A 16,436-nucleotide genomic window follows, 5' to 3' on the forward strand; every position below is an offset into this window, starting at 1 on the left:
CACCTCCTCCTCGCTCCAGAGCCCCAGCAGGTCCCGCAGCTCGGCCTCCGTCCAGGAGGGGCCCCGCTGCCGCTTCCCAGACTGGGTGGCCCTCTGGCTGGGCTGGCTGCCCTGGCTCCCCTTGGGGGGGGTCCTCTGGGGGCACTGGGGGGGCTGCTGGCTCGCCATCGCCGCTGGCTGGGTGGCTGAGGGCTGTGCAGGCTGCCCGTGTGTGCAGGCTGCAGCCTGCACGTTGCCTCAGCTTCCTGCAGAGTCAGGGAGGGGGAGGGGACCTTTAAGGGGCCGCTCCACGCAGCCACCAGTGAGCTGAGGGGCTGGAGAGAGCGTCTCTCAACCCCCCAGCTGATGGCAGCCATGGAGGACCCGGCAATTTCGACGTTGCGGGACGCGAATCATCTACACTGTCCCTACTTCGACGTTGAACGTCGAAGTAGGGCGCTATTCCTATCTCCTCATGGGGTTAGCGACTTCGACGTCTCGCTTCCTAACGTCGAAGTTAACTTCGAAATAGCGCACGACGCGTGTAGCCGCGATGGGCGCTATTTCGAAGTTAGTGCCGCTACTTCGAAGTAGCGTGCACGTGTAGACACAGCTATAATATCTACATGCTAATAGGAGAAAGATACGCTTAGTGGTGCTGTTAGAATATCATACTTCTCAGGTCATTAAAGTCATTTGTCCTTCAACTTTGCCCCTTCTATTAGCAAAGGCAGGAAATACAATGCTTCTAAGTTCCTAACTCACTTCAAGCATTTTAGGATGTCAAAATGAAAATATAGTTGGATTTGCCGGGTTCAGAACCCTTGGGACTTAACAGGTCCCAAATGAGGGGATTTGCTGGACGACAGAATATTCCCTGCCACCAGCTCCCCAGCCTGCTGCTGCCTTGATCCTGGCCTTGGCCAGCCCCCACAACCAACAGCTCTGGCCTGGCTGCCATTGCCTGCACCTTTCTGTTGCTGATGCTGCTACAGTCTCCAGCCCTGGCCGTGGTTTGGGTCCCACTTCCATGGGCTTTGTCTGCAGCCCTGGCCCTGCAGCTAGATGCTGACCATGGCCAGGCTGGTGGAAGCCAGCATGGCTACCACTGTCCTCAGCCCAGGGCACTCTAGTACAGCAACATCCATGGCTCTGCCCGATCATAGATGTTGCCGGACCAGAGAATCACAGTTTTCAGAGGTAGAATCTGTATCCTAATCTCTAGGAAGGAATACATTTAAAACTGCTTGCTCATCAGATTATCAATTATGTGGTTGCACTTGAAAAGCTAGGGACAAAGCCATCCTGAGACAAAAAGGTATCAGCTATAAACTTAGACTAAAATAATTCAACTTGCCCAAGCCCAGTGAAGGTCAGATAAAAGAGTACTCGACTGAAGTATACAGTTTTTTAAAACGTACAGCTAAGGTCAACTAAAGTCAATGGTGTCAGTTCATGACAATACTGGACAATGAAGAATAAGCTGATATGTAAGTAAAACCCATACAACAAATACAAGAAAGCAGTTTTTCCATAGAGAGAATTACACCATTCCATTCAAGGTCATTAAGGCACAAATGCTAGGTTAATCCAAACATAATTAAAAGGTATCATGAAGGAAAGAAATGCAGAACTGTCAAATGCAGGAAATGAGCTTAACTGTGCAAAATGACTTATTTTCTTCTTATAATTTGTCCTCAAATAAACTTAGTTAACTCATAATTTATAGAAGTTGGATTTTAATTAATGTAGCGTGGCATCTACTAATCTTATGTAGTTCTATTAAACTGATTCTGGATAAGGAAACTGTCAATTTAAGAATATAGAAGAGCTTTAATGTAAACAGTATATTTATTTTTGCAGTCTGCCCTTCACAATACTTCCAGATCCATTTGCTGAAGACACAGTGTGAAAAATTACTTTATTTGTCAAATAACTTTACTTTTCAATAAGTCATTGGACATTACTCAATGCACTTTATTCAGCCTGCATTTTCTATCTGCAACATAAAAACCTTGTCCCTGATACATCTATATGACAACATCTCTGCTTCTCAGTTCTCCTAAGACAGCTACTGAAAGTAAAGGTATTATGCTGAAAATAGGTTTTACTTTTGCCTCAACAAATGAGTTCCTGAAAATGAATTAATAGTGTGGCCACTTGAAGACAAGTGCTCACGACAGGGACTTATGTCTACAAATTCAATATGGGCTGAGACAGAAATACACAGATTGGGCAGGTACACTATTCCCAACACAATATTGGACCTTCCCTGGCACTTGTATGCCTTTCCCTCATGTAAAGCATACATACCTTAGGGAAATTATATGTATTTCCCTACCTTTCAGAAATTCCCAAACCAGATCAGATCAATGAGCCTTAGTCTAGTATCCTGTCAAAAAAAACATTCTCAGCCAGTTGTTTCAGAAGAAGGTGCAACTTGAGGCAAGGTAGTTATTTAAATAAATAATAATAGTAAGCTCAATTGTCACAAATCACAACTTGAGCAGACAACTCAAAGCGCAAGCCATGCAATTCATGCTCATAGAAGAAACATGAGTAAACAACCCAGTGGTTTAGATTATTCATTGAAGTATTATTTATTTATTACATACCGACAGTGCACTGTCACTGTCCTAGACAAGAGTTTACAGAAGACAAAGAAGAAGAAAAGCTCAGTGGGCTGTAGACAGACTACTATCTTAGGCCAGGTCGCCATTATACACACACACCCGTTCCCTCCCCCAGTCCTTCATCAATCTAATCTATGCAACTTCAGCTGCTTGCTGTAGTGTCTTCCACATGGTGAGGTTGGAGGGGGCTGCTCTACTGTCGACTCCAGCTACTCTTGTCATTCTGGTGGAGTACTGGAGTTTACAGGAGAGTTCTCAGAGATTGATTTATCATAGCTAAGCAGAAGTGATAAATCAACAACCTGTGGATTGACTGCTGCCGAGTCAATCCACTGTCCAATGTAGACAAGCCCCTAGTCCTCTGAAGAACCAACCGTTGGTTAATATAGATGTTTGACTTTCCAGGTTATGTCCCTGCAAGGCGTTAGCTATAATCCCCCAGGAGGAGTATTCAGACTTAACTACTTATATTTTACCAAATAACTTAGCCATGCATGTTGTTCAAGTAGTTTCATCTACATTCCACAACAATCCAGTCAACAGTAAAATTACAGTATCCATATGCCTTTCTAATTCATCCATATCACCATAGTATATAGGTAACATATACATCATTAAGAATCACAGTATCAGTAAGTCAGCTCAAACATGTTGCAATGGAGAATTCATTTCCCTCCACAGTAGCTACCATAACAAAGCAACTTAGTCAATCAGCCACCTTCTCACCTAGGATCAATATTGGTAGCTGTTTTAGATGACTATGATGGTAGGTCTTTACACTATTTTATTAAGGATGGCACTGGGTTTTAATAGTGTCAAGGCTTAAACTCAAGCTCATTTTATAGTCTGGCAGTAGGACCCTTTAAATAGTCTAGTGTCCCATGTACCTTTATAATATATATACCTTTTTGGTACAAAGATATTTATTTTCGCATTTCACACAACAGGTTGAGATAATGTTATGATGAGAGAACAAAGCCAAAGCCCCATATTCTCTTGAAGGTAAAATGCGGGGAAAAATGCTAAGTTTTAGTTACATACATTGCAAAATGCTGTAGGTCAGTTAGGTAAAGAATGGACTTTATCAAGGTTTGTGAGAGCTGACAGATATAATGGCAAAACAGCTCTCACTAACAGAATTATTAATGAGGCATACGGACTGCTTTATTGCTAAACTACCGGAACACAGATACATTTAGCTCTCACAAACAAGCTATTAATCAACGCACGGAAGATGTAATAGCTATAAGTATGACTGAGAATATGATACCATATGAGTACAATAAGAACAAGTATAGCACATTATATTTAGAATGCTGTTTACTTTGGTCACACTGTTCAACCAGTAGGTCATATGAAGTGTCGTGATTTCATGGCTAGGTAAAGAGACAATCCTGAGGGACAGGAGATAGAGCTGGTTCAGGACTTTTTAAACTTTTTAAGGGTGCATTTTATATATAGAAAGGGAGAGAAATTCCCATTTAGATAGAGTTGACCAGCTGCACAGCTGCCTTCCAGACGAGGTGGAACATATTGGCCTTCATTTCTGTTTTATGCCATATTCATCTTTAACTAATAATCCTTGATTAATAAAATTGATTAAACTTAACTATCTGACATCTCTTGTTATTAAATTAAATAAACCTTGTAAGTTATTTCACTGCCATGATTCTATTAACATGAATTATTTGTTTCCACAGTAGAAAATAACTGTAATATTGATCAAATGGGACTCAATCAACAGATTTAAATTACTTATCTGAAACTCATACTCAACAGTAAAGCAGTAGTCAAGCAGTTTACAACAGTACAATATAACTGTGTATCACTCTTACTCAAAGGCTGTGGCCTCACTTGGCCAAACCTTCGAAATGGCCACACAAATGGCCAAATCGAAGAATACCAATAAGATGCTGAATTGAATATTCAGCTGACAGGAGTAAGGGGATTTTGAAATGTTTGGGGTCCTTTCAAACAGGACCCCTGTGTACCTGCACCACACCACACACATTCAAAAGCGGTACTAATGAGGCACTGAATATTTAATTCAGCACCTAATTAGGATTCTTCCATTTGGCCATTTGCATGGCCATTTCGAAGGTTTGGCCAAGTGTGGCCACAGCCAAAATGTTGGATTGAAAATTCCTGAATCAGGTGAATTTTATGTTGTTCCCCATGTTCAACACATTTTTCTAATAGATTTATTTTTCTTTCATAAACTGATATACCAAATATATTATTTTATTGATATTATTTCATTTTCATAACCACAGTGGGCATTCCTTATTCTAAGCAATTATAAAGAATGTTATTCTAAACAAAGCTTCACTGCCTTGCTGTATTGATAGAAAAACACAGAGGCTACGTCTACACTAGCACAAAACTTCAAAATGGCCATGCAAATAGTCAATTGGAAGTTTACTAATGATGTGCAGAAATACATATTCAGCACTTCATTAGAATGACGGCAGCCACAGCACTTCAAAATTGATGCAGCCCACCGCTGCACGGCTCGTCTAGGCAGGGCTCCTTTTCGAAAGGATCCCAGCAACTTTGAAATCCCCTTATTCCTAACATTAGATAGGAATAAGGGGAGTTCGAAGTTGCTGGGGTCCTTTCGAAAAGGATTCCCGTCTGGATGAGCCATGCGGCAGCAAGCCGCATCAATTTTGAAGTGCCACAGCTGCCAGCATTCTAATGAGGTTCTGAATATGTATTTCAGTGCTTCATTAGTAAACTTCGAAATGGCCAATTGCATGGCCATTTCAAAGTTTTGGGCTAGTGTAGACATGGCCAGAGAAATCATGACAGAACCTCTGTCGACATATTTCTGCTACACACACCTCGCACTGTTGACAGAGAACTGCCAGATTACATTGCCTTTTGGTGATGGAAAGTGGAATGGAAGTTCTGCAAACTGAGCAGCTCAGCAAATGGAATACTTCTCTATCAAAAGAGAGTTATGTCTCAAATTTTTGAGGGATAACTCTTTTGAGGCAATAACAGAGTCATGTTGAGACTTTGTTGCCAGAAGGCCTTATGAGTGTAGATGGTCCCTGAGTTCTGTCAACAGAATGCCCCTTCTGTCGACAAACCCTCTAGTGTAGACACAGGCTGCCTGTGTCTACACGGGCACAAATCTTTGAAATAGCCATGCTAATGGCCATTTTGAAGATTACTAATGAAGTGCTGAATTGAATATTCAGTGCTTCATTAACATTAGGATGATTCCGGCTGAACGGAACAAGGGGATTTTGAAACATGAGAGGTCCTTTCGAAAAGGGTCCCCGTGTAGCTGCACCAAGCCGCAGGCATTAGAAAGGGATGCTTTCGAAGTGCCGTGGCCACAAGCATCCTAATGTTAATGAGGCATTGAATATTCAATTCAGCGATTTAGCATGGCTATTTCGAAGATTTGTACCTCTGTGCACACAGCCTCTGTGTCTACACTTGCATTCCTCTTTCGAAAGAGGCATGCAAATGAGGGAAATCAAAAATGCAAATAAGGTGCAACTTTGCATATCTGACACCTCATTTGCATGTTATTATTTCAAAAGAGCTTCTTTCGAAAGAAGAAAACAAGTGTAGACAGTGCTCTTTTGAAAGAAAACCCCATCTTCGAAAGAATCCTTATTCCCATTATCAATGGGGTTTACTTTCAACAACAGCAGTGTCTGCACTGGTTTTCTTCTTTCGAAAGAAGACCTTTTGAAATAACAATATGTAAAAGAGGTGCCAGATATGTAAATCTGCACCTCATTTGAATTTTTATTTCCCTCATTTGCATACCTCTTTTGAAAGAGGAATGCAAGTGTAGACACAACCACAGCTAAGAAGTCCTATGATTACCAGTGCAGTCTGTGCTCCATCACGTGATAATTAAGCATTGTGATGTAAGTAAAGGATCCATACTAATTTCACCCTTAATTATTAAAGTAACACATTGTGTATGGCATAGCTTTAATGTATGTTACCAAACTAATACCGCTTTCCTGTAATACTTAAAGGACATCCTTGTATACTGTTGTTCTGAGGTTACAGTTAGTTTAAAATGGCCTCTGGGCGTGTTTGTCTTACACCAACCACATGAAGAAAGCCTAAGATACTATATTTAATGGACACAGTGATCATTGGGAATGAGAAGCAAAGAATGGCTACGTCTACACTAGCCCCAAACTTCAAAATGGCCACTCAAATGGCCATTTCGAAGTTTACTAATGAAGTGCTGAAATGCATACTCAGCGCTTCATTTGCATGCGGGCAGCCGCGACACTTCGAAATTGACGAGCCTCACCGCCGCACGGCTCATCCCGACAGGCTCCTTTTCGAAAGGACCCCGGCTACTTCGAAGTGCCCTTATTCCATGAGCTCGTGGGAATAAGGGGACTTTGAAGTAGGCGGGGTTCTTTCGAAAAGGAGCCCCGTCGGGATGAGCCGCGCGACAGCGAGCCGCATCAATATCGAAGTGCCGTGGCCACCCGCATGCTAATGAAGTGCTGAATATGCATTTCAGAGTTTCATTAGTAAACTTCGAAATGGCCATTTGCATGGCCATTTCGAAGTTTGGGGCTAGTGTAGACACGGCGAATAAGAAAAAATGAACAAGCGGAGATTAAAAGAATGCATCCCAAGAAATAATGAAGAAAGGGGAAGAATAAGGGGAGAGTGGAAAACTTAGAAAGGAGAAGAGGAGAAGTTATCTAGGATGCATAACTGAAGGAAGAAAAGTATAGCAAAGGAAGAAAAGTAGGAAGAAAAAAGAATATTGTCCAAGGAGATATAATAAATTATTTTAGAATACATTTTAAATAAATTGATTTATTTAGCAATATTTTACAATTTTGGCATTGATATTATTTTTTCACACACACACACACACACACACACACACACACACACACAGAGTTATGCCTTTCAGCTAGAGCGGTGGATAGGTGGTAAAGTTAAGAATGGTGAGGGTTGTGCCAGTTAGGAGACCCTGGTTACAGAGTCTAGTATTTTCTCTAATGTGCTCTTGTTTATTTACAAGGAACATACAAAGTGTTTCTTTAAACACGCACACATCCTTCTACCATGTACATAAGATAAAACTTGTGGCATATTAAAACTACTGAATATCGATAAACCGCACAATGTATTTTAAAATCATTACACCATTATAGTCTTTCAGAGCTGACTACTGGCCATCTTTCTAAAAAATGTAACAAATGTATGGTATCTGTGTGCAAAATCCTTGGAACTCATTTTTATGTTGTCTCCCCAATGATTTGACAATGGGAAAAAATTAGAGAGGCGTCTTGCTGTTCAAATTTTTTTTAAATTTCCACATTAGCTTTAAAATCAATTTACAATGTTAGCCAGAAATAGCACACTGGGATCAGGTGAGTAATCTGAGACTTTAATCTATATATATTGTTCAAAAGTGGTTCCATTGCTCTCATCTTTAGGGATTGAGCAGCCATGAGAGAGAGAGAGAGAGAGAGAGAAGACAGGAAAATGAAAGCTGTGTTGTGATTTTACTTTTTACCATAATCCACTTATGGGTCCAAAATTCATACATAATCAATCCCTAAATATTTTCAAAATAACAAAACCTTGTTATGAGCATTTTCAAAGTCACAATATCCCTACTGCAATTTAAAACAAAAATGTTTGTAAACATTAATAAAAAGCATTTCTTCAGAGAATCTATAACTCCTATAGTCTCTGCATTTCAGTTGAGTTTCATATTGAATAAACTGCCCTAAATTTTCAGTTCCAGTTGAGAGTGTATACTATAATAATTTTCAAAATAGATGATGTTCATTTTATTCTAAATGCATTTTTCATCCTCAAGCATGCAAACACAAAGGTCAAGATCCCAATGACAGAGTATATAGACCCTTATTTTGTTTATCTTTCATAAACAGTCATTAAATATATTAAAATCCCATTTGATGCATTAAACATAAAAAGGAATGATTTAGAAACTCCTTCGAAACTGGGATTTCTGTTTAGTGGAAAGTAGGAAAAAGCTGTTGAACCAAAAGCGGGCCGCAGATATTTTGAAACTGACCATATTGTACACTCCACATGATCTCTTTTTGCCTCTGAAATGTCATGTGGATGTAGTATAAGCGTAAAAATCCAAAGAGCAAGTAGTAACACTACACTAAAGACATGGTGATTAAAGAAGACTTCTTTCCTCTGCTGAGTACCTAATAGTCCCTCCCCTGTACTATTGCTCTGCCAATTCCTCCTAGGTCTCTTATTAGAGATCAAAGAAGGATGCTGACTGGCTGGAAGGTGCAGAGAATATTTCATCCAGCAACCCGGTGCATTCTGCCACCTGTTTAAGAAAGCTAGATGCTCATTCACTATTCACTGGGGGATGCTGGGGAACAGACTAATAGATAGCTCCCTGACTCTCTGCTTCACCACAGTTTCTGTAGAAACCGTTCCCCAATTGCACTTCTGCTGTCACACTTCCCATTGCAATTAACAATCTAGCAACACTATTCCAGTAGTCAGCTCAGACATATTTAGTGCCTTTTTTAAAGTGTACATTTAAAATATATTTCTGCATCTGTTCTTGGTGGAGAGTGGCTCTTAACTTCCTAACTGCTAGAAGATGATCAGGTGAAAAAGTCATTCAGTCATTTTTTCTAGTGTATTCTTTTATTTACACATTCATCTTTCCTTTGAAAGTTGTGACACTATTTAGAGTTAATATAGAGAGCAAATGCATTTATTTATTTATTTTACTTGCATACTTCTAACGACTACACTGCATGTAGACCAAACTTAGAGGGGACTGTAACTAGAATTTCACCACAAACCTCTGCGTATGAATATATTTCCCTATTGTCACAATGCCAACACAGAACTTAACAGAGATTATGGCTGTGGCACACTACAGAGTGACATCGAAATGGCTTACCCCTATCCATTATTTCCAAATAAGCTAATAGGCTATTTTGAAATAAGTGGCATGGAAGCCACTACACATGAAACGTGGATCGACGTTGTGATCTGCAACATGGAAAAGACTCCCAGTCATTTGAAATGGAGCGGTGACACAGCCACAGCTTCATTTCGAAATAACAGGGCAGGAAGTGGCAAGGGCAGGGTCAAATGGCTGACAAGCCCTTCCTGGAGCATGTGCAAGCCAACCCCTTAAAGGGGTCCTCCCAAACACATCCCCTGTGCACATGCTGAGGTCCCTGGCTGCTTGCTGCACACGACCTCCAGCACAGCACTCGGCAGAGCCTTGGTTAGCCACCACACCACTGCCTGCCATGGACCCGCAGCACTTCACTGATGGGGACACCTTGGACATCCTGGCCAGCCTGATGGCCATCCTGACAGCATGCCATATGAGGCTACATGCTGCCCAACATGTGGCCAACTTCCTGTAGGTTTCCCCCAAGGTGCATCCAGAGCACCCCGTTCCAGCCCTGCTGTCACCTCTGGTGGTACCCCACCAGTGGGGAATGGTAGGACAACATCATCCTAGGAAAGTGGGACAACGACTAGTGGGTCCGCAACTTCTGGATGACTCGGGCCATCTTCATGGAGCTGTGCCACTGGCTGGCACCAGCACTTCGCCACCAGGACACCCACATCTGGCCTGTGCTCCCCCTGGAGAAACGAGTAGCCATCACTCTGTCGAAGCTGGCCACCCCAGACAGCAACCATTCAGTAGGCCACCTATTCGGGGTGGGGAAGGCCACTATCGGGGTTGTCCTCCTTGAGGTAAGGCACCAGGGGACACACACCCACGGTGGGGTCCTGGGAGAGGGGTCCCAAGGAAGTGGGAGAGTGGGGTCCCTGGGGAGTGGGGTCCCTGGGAGGGGGGGCCCAGGGACCAGGGCCCAGGGAAGGGGCCCCCCCATGTGCTACCATACAGTCACAGGAGCCTGTGCCCTCTAACCTACAGCTTGTCACCACCACCAACAGGATCCTCCTGCCCTGCCTGATGTGCCTTGGGGACATGGACGCTGCCATGACTGGCTTCCAACAGCTGGGATTCCCCAACTGCATTGGTGCATTGGACAGCACCCACATCGCCATCCGGACCCCACCACACAGCCGGGGATGGTACATCAACTGAAAGGGCTACCACTCTGTCGTCCTCCTGGCCCCCGTGGATGCCTGAGGAAGTTTCATGGACATCTGTGTGGGCTGGCCAGGCAGGGCCCATGATGTCTGCATCCTGCAGAACTCGTGGCTCAGCTACAGGATGGCAGAGGGCACCTACATCCCCCCACGGGAGTTGCCGGTGGGGGACGTGACTATGCCCCCGTGCATCGTCGCCGATGCTGCCTACCCACTCCAGGCTTGGCTAATGCACCTCTACATGGGGCACACCAACGAGAGCTAGGACCTCTTCAATGCCCGCCTCAACCAGGACAGGAACACTGTGGAGTGGGCATTTGGCTGTCTGAAGGCACATTTCAGGTGCCTGTTGATGCACCTGGAGGTAGGCCTGTCAAGTGTGCCCATGGTCGTGGGTGCCTGCTGTGCACTGCACAACCTCATGGAGAGCAAGCTGGAGCTCTTTGTGGCATGCTGGGCAGCCGAGGCCGTGCCACACTATAAGCAGCCAGGTGCGGTCCTGTGTCTCCAGGTGCACCGGGACAGGGTGCGCATGCATGAGGCCATCGGAGAGGCCTTTACCTGGGGACCCCCATGACCTAGCCTGGCTCACTCCATGCAACACACCCCCCCATTCTCACCCCTGCCCCACCAGCACCTCCCTTGCCATCCCCACCCAAGGCAGGACACATAGCACCATTAAATAATTTCAACTGCTATGTTTGGAACATAAAGGATGTGTGACTATTTTGGGGGGGCAGGGGTGAATTATATACATGGGGAGGCAGGGGACCTTAATCCTCCATCAGAGTGGCTGGTTGGGAGCCATGACGGCCCCTGGAGCCGCAACTGACCCAAGTCCGGGGACCACAGCGGGGCTGGGATGGGGCAGGTGCAACAGGGAGGTAGGGCTGGACTGGGGTATCTAGGGTCTCAGACTCACAGGGACCGGGGCGGGGGCAGGAGCCACGGATGGGCAGGGCTTGCCTGGCCACAGCCAGCGCGCCAGCTCCCACCACTCCACCAGGGTCATGTCTGCTGGGAGTAGAGCTGCAAGAGCCAGGGGGGCAGAAAGGGCACTGGGGTGGGGGGCTGGGGAACAGGAAGGAGCTGAGGAAGAGGGGGTTGCAGGGAAGAGGGGGACGCTGGGGCGGAGGGTGGTGGCGGGGAAGAGGAGGGTACCGGGGAGGAAGCGAGATCTGGGGCAGAGGGGGGTGCTGTGGGAAAGGCCATCCATGGGACAGGCAGCCAAACCAGGTGGTTGACAATGGCCGGGTCAGGTTGTCGAGATACCTGGCCACCCTGTCCCAGGCCACCTGCTCCATGGAGAGCCATTCCTCCAGCAAGCAGTTCTGCTCCCACCATGCAGCCGTGTGGGCTGCCGCCAGATCATCTGCCCAGCTGTGGTGGTGGCTCTTCCTATCGTGGTGCCCGGTCTGGGGAGGTGTTGCCCCTTCATCCTTCTCTGCTGCTGTGGGGCTCCCGGTACGTCCAGGGGGCTGGGGTGGTTGGCAGATCCCGAGGCTGTGAAAATGTAAGGTGAGAGGGTGGTGCCCCGTCATTCACGAGCCCAGGTACCGTGGGCCAGCGACCTTTTCCCCACCCCCATCCCACCCTGCTTGTGGTGAGGGGTTCTGGGGCGGCTTGTCTGGGGGGGCGCATCAATGCGGATCCATTAGAGTGGTTGCCCCAGCCCTCCCAGGCTTCTGACCCTCATGCCAGCCCATGGCCCCATGCGGGCCCCACGTGACAGCAATGATGGCCATCCCCGGGTCCCCGACCCATGGCCATGTGACCAGGCCCATACTAGCTGCATCAGGGACCGCCCCCCCCCTGCATGACCAGGGCACCCCACGCTTGGTCCTACCTGAGGGTTCCCTGGGTGGTTCAGGGGAGGCCCAGATGGAGGTAGCCTGGCTAGGGCCCTCGGAGGTCTTGGCAATGGACAGGAGTCCCTCACTCCTACTGTTGCTGTCCCTGGTGCCAGCAGGTACTTCGGGGCCTGCAGTGGAGTGGGGGCATTGAGGGTCCTGGCTGAGGCTACTCACCCTGCCCCTCCGGCTCCGCTGTGTCCAGGTTGTCCTTGGGTGGTGCAGCCTTCCTGGGTCCCAGCAGCTGGTAGAGCTCCCTGAAGTAGGGACAGGTGGCCGGCACTGCCCCTGACTGTCTGGCTGAGTCCCTTGCTCGGGCATAGCCCTCTCACAGCTCCTTAACTTCGGAGCAGACCTGGTCGGGGGTCCGGAGGGGGTGGCCCCTTGCGGCAAGGTTGCTGGCAAGGCAGGCAAAGATGTTTGTGTTTCTCTTCTGCCCCTCCATCCTGAGCAGGATGTCCTCCCTCCAGACAGCCAGCAGGTCCCGGACTTCAGCTTCCAGCCAGAGGGCCCCCCTCCTCTTTGGGGGCTGCCCTGAGCCCTGGGAGCCCCGCCACCCAGACCCCTTGGCTCTGCGGGGATCCTGAGGGTCTTGGCTGATGGCCATCAGTCCGGCCATGGTGGGGTGTCACTTTCTGGGAGTGCTAGGGAGTGTCATCTGGCCACCTCGTGCTCCTATGGCTGCCAGCACACTCTCAGCTTCCTGCATGGGGCTTCTGTGTCCCTGCAGCTTTAAGGCACCCACAGCTGACAGCCATAGAGCTCTGGCTGCTGGTGGGAGGGACCAGCTCTGTGGAGAACTTTTAATTTTGATATGGCAGCCAGGGAGCAGCTACACACATTTAATTTTGAAATTAAAATCGAAAGGAGGAGTTATTCCCAACACGGGAGTGGAATAACGATTTCAAAATGAACGCCTTTTAATTTTGAAATTAATTTCAAAATGAGCGATTGCTGTGTAGTCGCTCTCCTGCTCATTTCAAAATTACCCCTTATTTCAAAATAATTTTCAAAATGAGCATCTAGTGAGTCCACAGCCTATATCTTCTCAAGGAGACCTTCCAGGAACGTGGTTACTTTAGCTACAAAGTGTTGTGGAACCTGAGAGAATTAAAATGTATTTTGGGGTCAAAGGGATCTCTCTATTGCATACGCGCAAAACCAGAGTAATCAACTGATTTCAGATAATGAGCTTTTACTAGGAGGAGGTGCTCCAAAGCTGAGTAATCTAACCACCTTTCACTTAAAGTTTGATAGAGTCTATTTTTATGACTACATCTAACCAAAATAAACCTTCAAAATACTTTATAGCTTCTGAGCACAAATAAAATAATTTATCTAGTAATTAAATGAAATAATTGTTATGACATCTACCTGCACAACAATACACTACAAATCTTTGTGGCTAGCAAAGGCATGCATACCTTATCTAACACGTTGCCCCATTTGAAGTTTGCCTGTCAATTTTTCCAGAATACTTTCCTGAACTTTTCCTTTTTCTCTTTTTTTTTTGTTACATATATTTGCAATTATCTAATGAAAAGTGGGTCTTTGCCCACAAAAGCTTATGCTCTGAAATATCTGTTAGTCTATAAGGTGCCACAGGACTTCTTGTTGTTCTCAAAGACACAGACTAACACGGCTACCTCTCTGAAACTTCTTCTTTTGTCTTGTGTGCAACAAGGGCACCATTTGGGTGGGGAGGCAGCACAGCAGCTTTGCATACCAGGATGTCACTTGTCTTCCTATTCCCTACCAGTGAGCAAGGGGAAAGCACACAGAGCGAAGTACTCCTCTGACCCTCATCAGCCAGGGGTGAGAGGCATGCACACAAACCACATGTTTTCCCCTCACACCCTGGTAGTCAAAGAGACAGTATGTACAGCTACTACCCACCCCTCTTCTCCACCCTCCTAAAATGCCATCTTTGGTGTGCAAACTTGTCACTATTAATATTTGCATTAGATTACTACATCAGATCGTGCTGTTTCTATCCTTATATTGGATTATCCAAGGTTTATAAACAGGCAAGCTTATGTCCTGTTTGCAAGTTTTCTATGAACATGCTCATTTGTTCGAGAATCTCTTGTCTGAATAAGGAAAATGGTGGGGTATGTATACATCCTTGTCAAACCATGTGCTCATTCACCCCACACTTCTGCTTTCAGCTAAATTTACAGTTAATAAAAAGTCATTCACACAACATTTTTCCAGGCAGCAAACAAAAAGCTCATAGTGAACAACAGCAAAGTTATTCAGCAGGTTTCCTTTTCAACATTATCCATCAATAGATTTTAACCATGTTCATTCAGGCTCACTTCACACAAGTGTGATCATGGTAGTAGGTTTCCAATGACTTGCCAAAAATATAGAGCTCAGTCTTCTAATTCACCATCAGCAGTCATTTATACTTTAGCTCTAGTATAACATTTAACTTGCATCGAGCAAAATCTTATTCATTATAGGGCATGCTATTTAACATTACTTATAAAGATGGAAGAAAAAATGTGAATATTTTTTTGCAATGCATGTCACCGAACTGAAATGTTATCAACAGGTCTGTAGCTGGTGGAAAAAACAGAGAATTTTAGGTTTCACAAAAATGTTAGTGTTCCTTTTCTTTCCAGCCCCACTCACCATGAAAACTCTACATTAGGGGAAAAATTCTAACTCCACTTAAACTTTTTCTACCTCCTTATTTTTCGTAGTACTGAAATCCAACCTTTTACTTTTTTGGCCAATGCAAAAATAAAATAAACTGATACAATACAAAACCCATATTTCATTTTCACAATGATTTACCATGCAAATATTCACCATACAAATATTCAACACTAGTTACTTTTTTAAATGATTGCACATCAGAAGTTTAAGGAAATACCAGATTAATTTTGCATCTCCCTGGGCCTGAACAAGGAATTTTGCCACAAGGGAGATTAGTCAGACCTCAGGGCTGGGGGCAGGCACCAGCAGTCCCACTGGGCTCCCCTCCCTGACCACAGGTTCTGCTCTCCCCTGCTCCCTCAAGTTCTGCCAGCTCAATTGCCACCAACCCCCCGGGTTCTGCTGCCCACTGAAGCTGCAACTATCAGAGGTTCTGACAGTCCTGTGGCCCCCATTTCCCCCATGGGCTCTGCTGCCCACACAGGTCTGGTGGCCCCATAGGCTCCACTGTCTCTGGTCTTCGTGGCCCAGCAGGCTAGCAGCCTGCTGGACTGGCTCCACTGCCAGCCACTGGCAGCCTATGGCTCTGGAGCTCACTGGGCAAGCAACATCTGTGGTCCTGATGGATCGTGGATGTTGACAGACAAGTAGGCCAGCTGACTGGGGGCAAATGAGGCAGTTGTGATTTTGTTTGCAAAGTAAGAATCAATATTCTGTTTAACTTATTGTGATTGTCTTTGAGGTTTAAAAAAAACCAAACAAAGCAAACTTTCTCACACTGAGACTGTGTCTAGACTAGCCCCGAAGTTCGAAGGGGGCATGGTAATTAGGGTGTCAGGAGACTACTAGTGAAGTGCTGAGGCGCATATGCGTCCCTTCATTAGGCTAAATCTCCCCTGCGGCAACTTTGCTGACCCACGGCTACACGCAAGCCAGCACTTCGAAGTTTCACACTTCGAAGTTGCCACAGGGGATAGTAGCCTAATGAAGTGCTGCATGTGCATCGCAGCACTTCTTTAGTAATCGCCTGACACCCTAATTACCATGCCCTCTTCGAAGTTAGGGTCTAGTCTAGACCCAGCCTAAGTAAAGGAAGGAATTCAATCAGAGATCATTAGATTTTTTTTTTCTGTACACAGTTTTGCTGTTATGTGAGATGGTCTCTACCTGTAGCATTCTATAACTAATCTCAAAGTCTGCTGTCAAAAGCCAT

Source organism: Carettochelys insculpta, chromosome 9 (genome assembly GCF_033958435.1).
Source record: "Carettochelys insculpta isolate YL-2023 chromosome 9, ASM3395843v1, whole genome shotgun sequence".
In the NCBI taxonomy this organism is placed as follows: Eukaryota; Metazoa; Chordata; order Testudines; family Carettochelyidae; genus Carettochelys; species Carettochelys insculpta.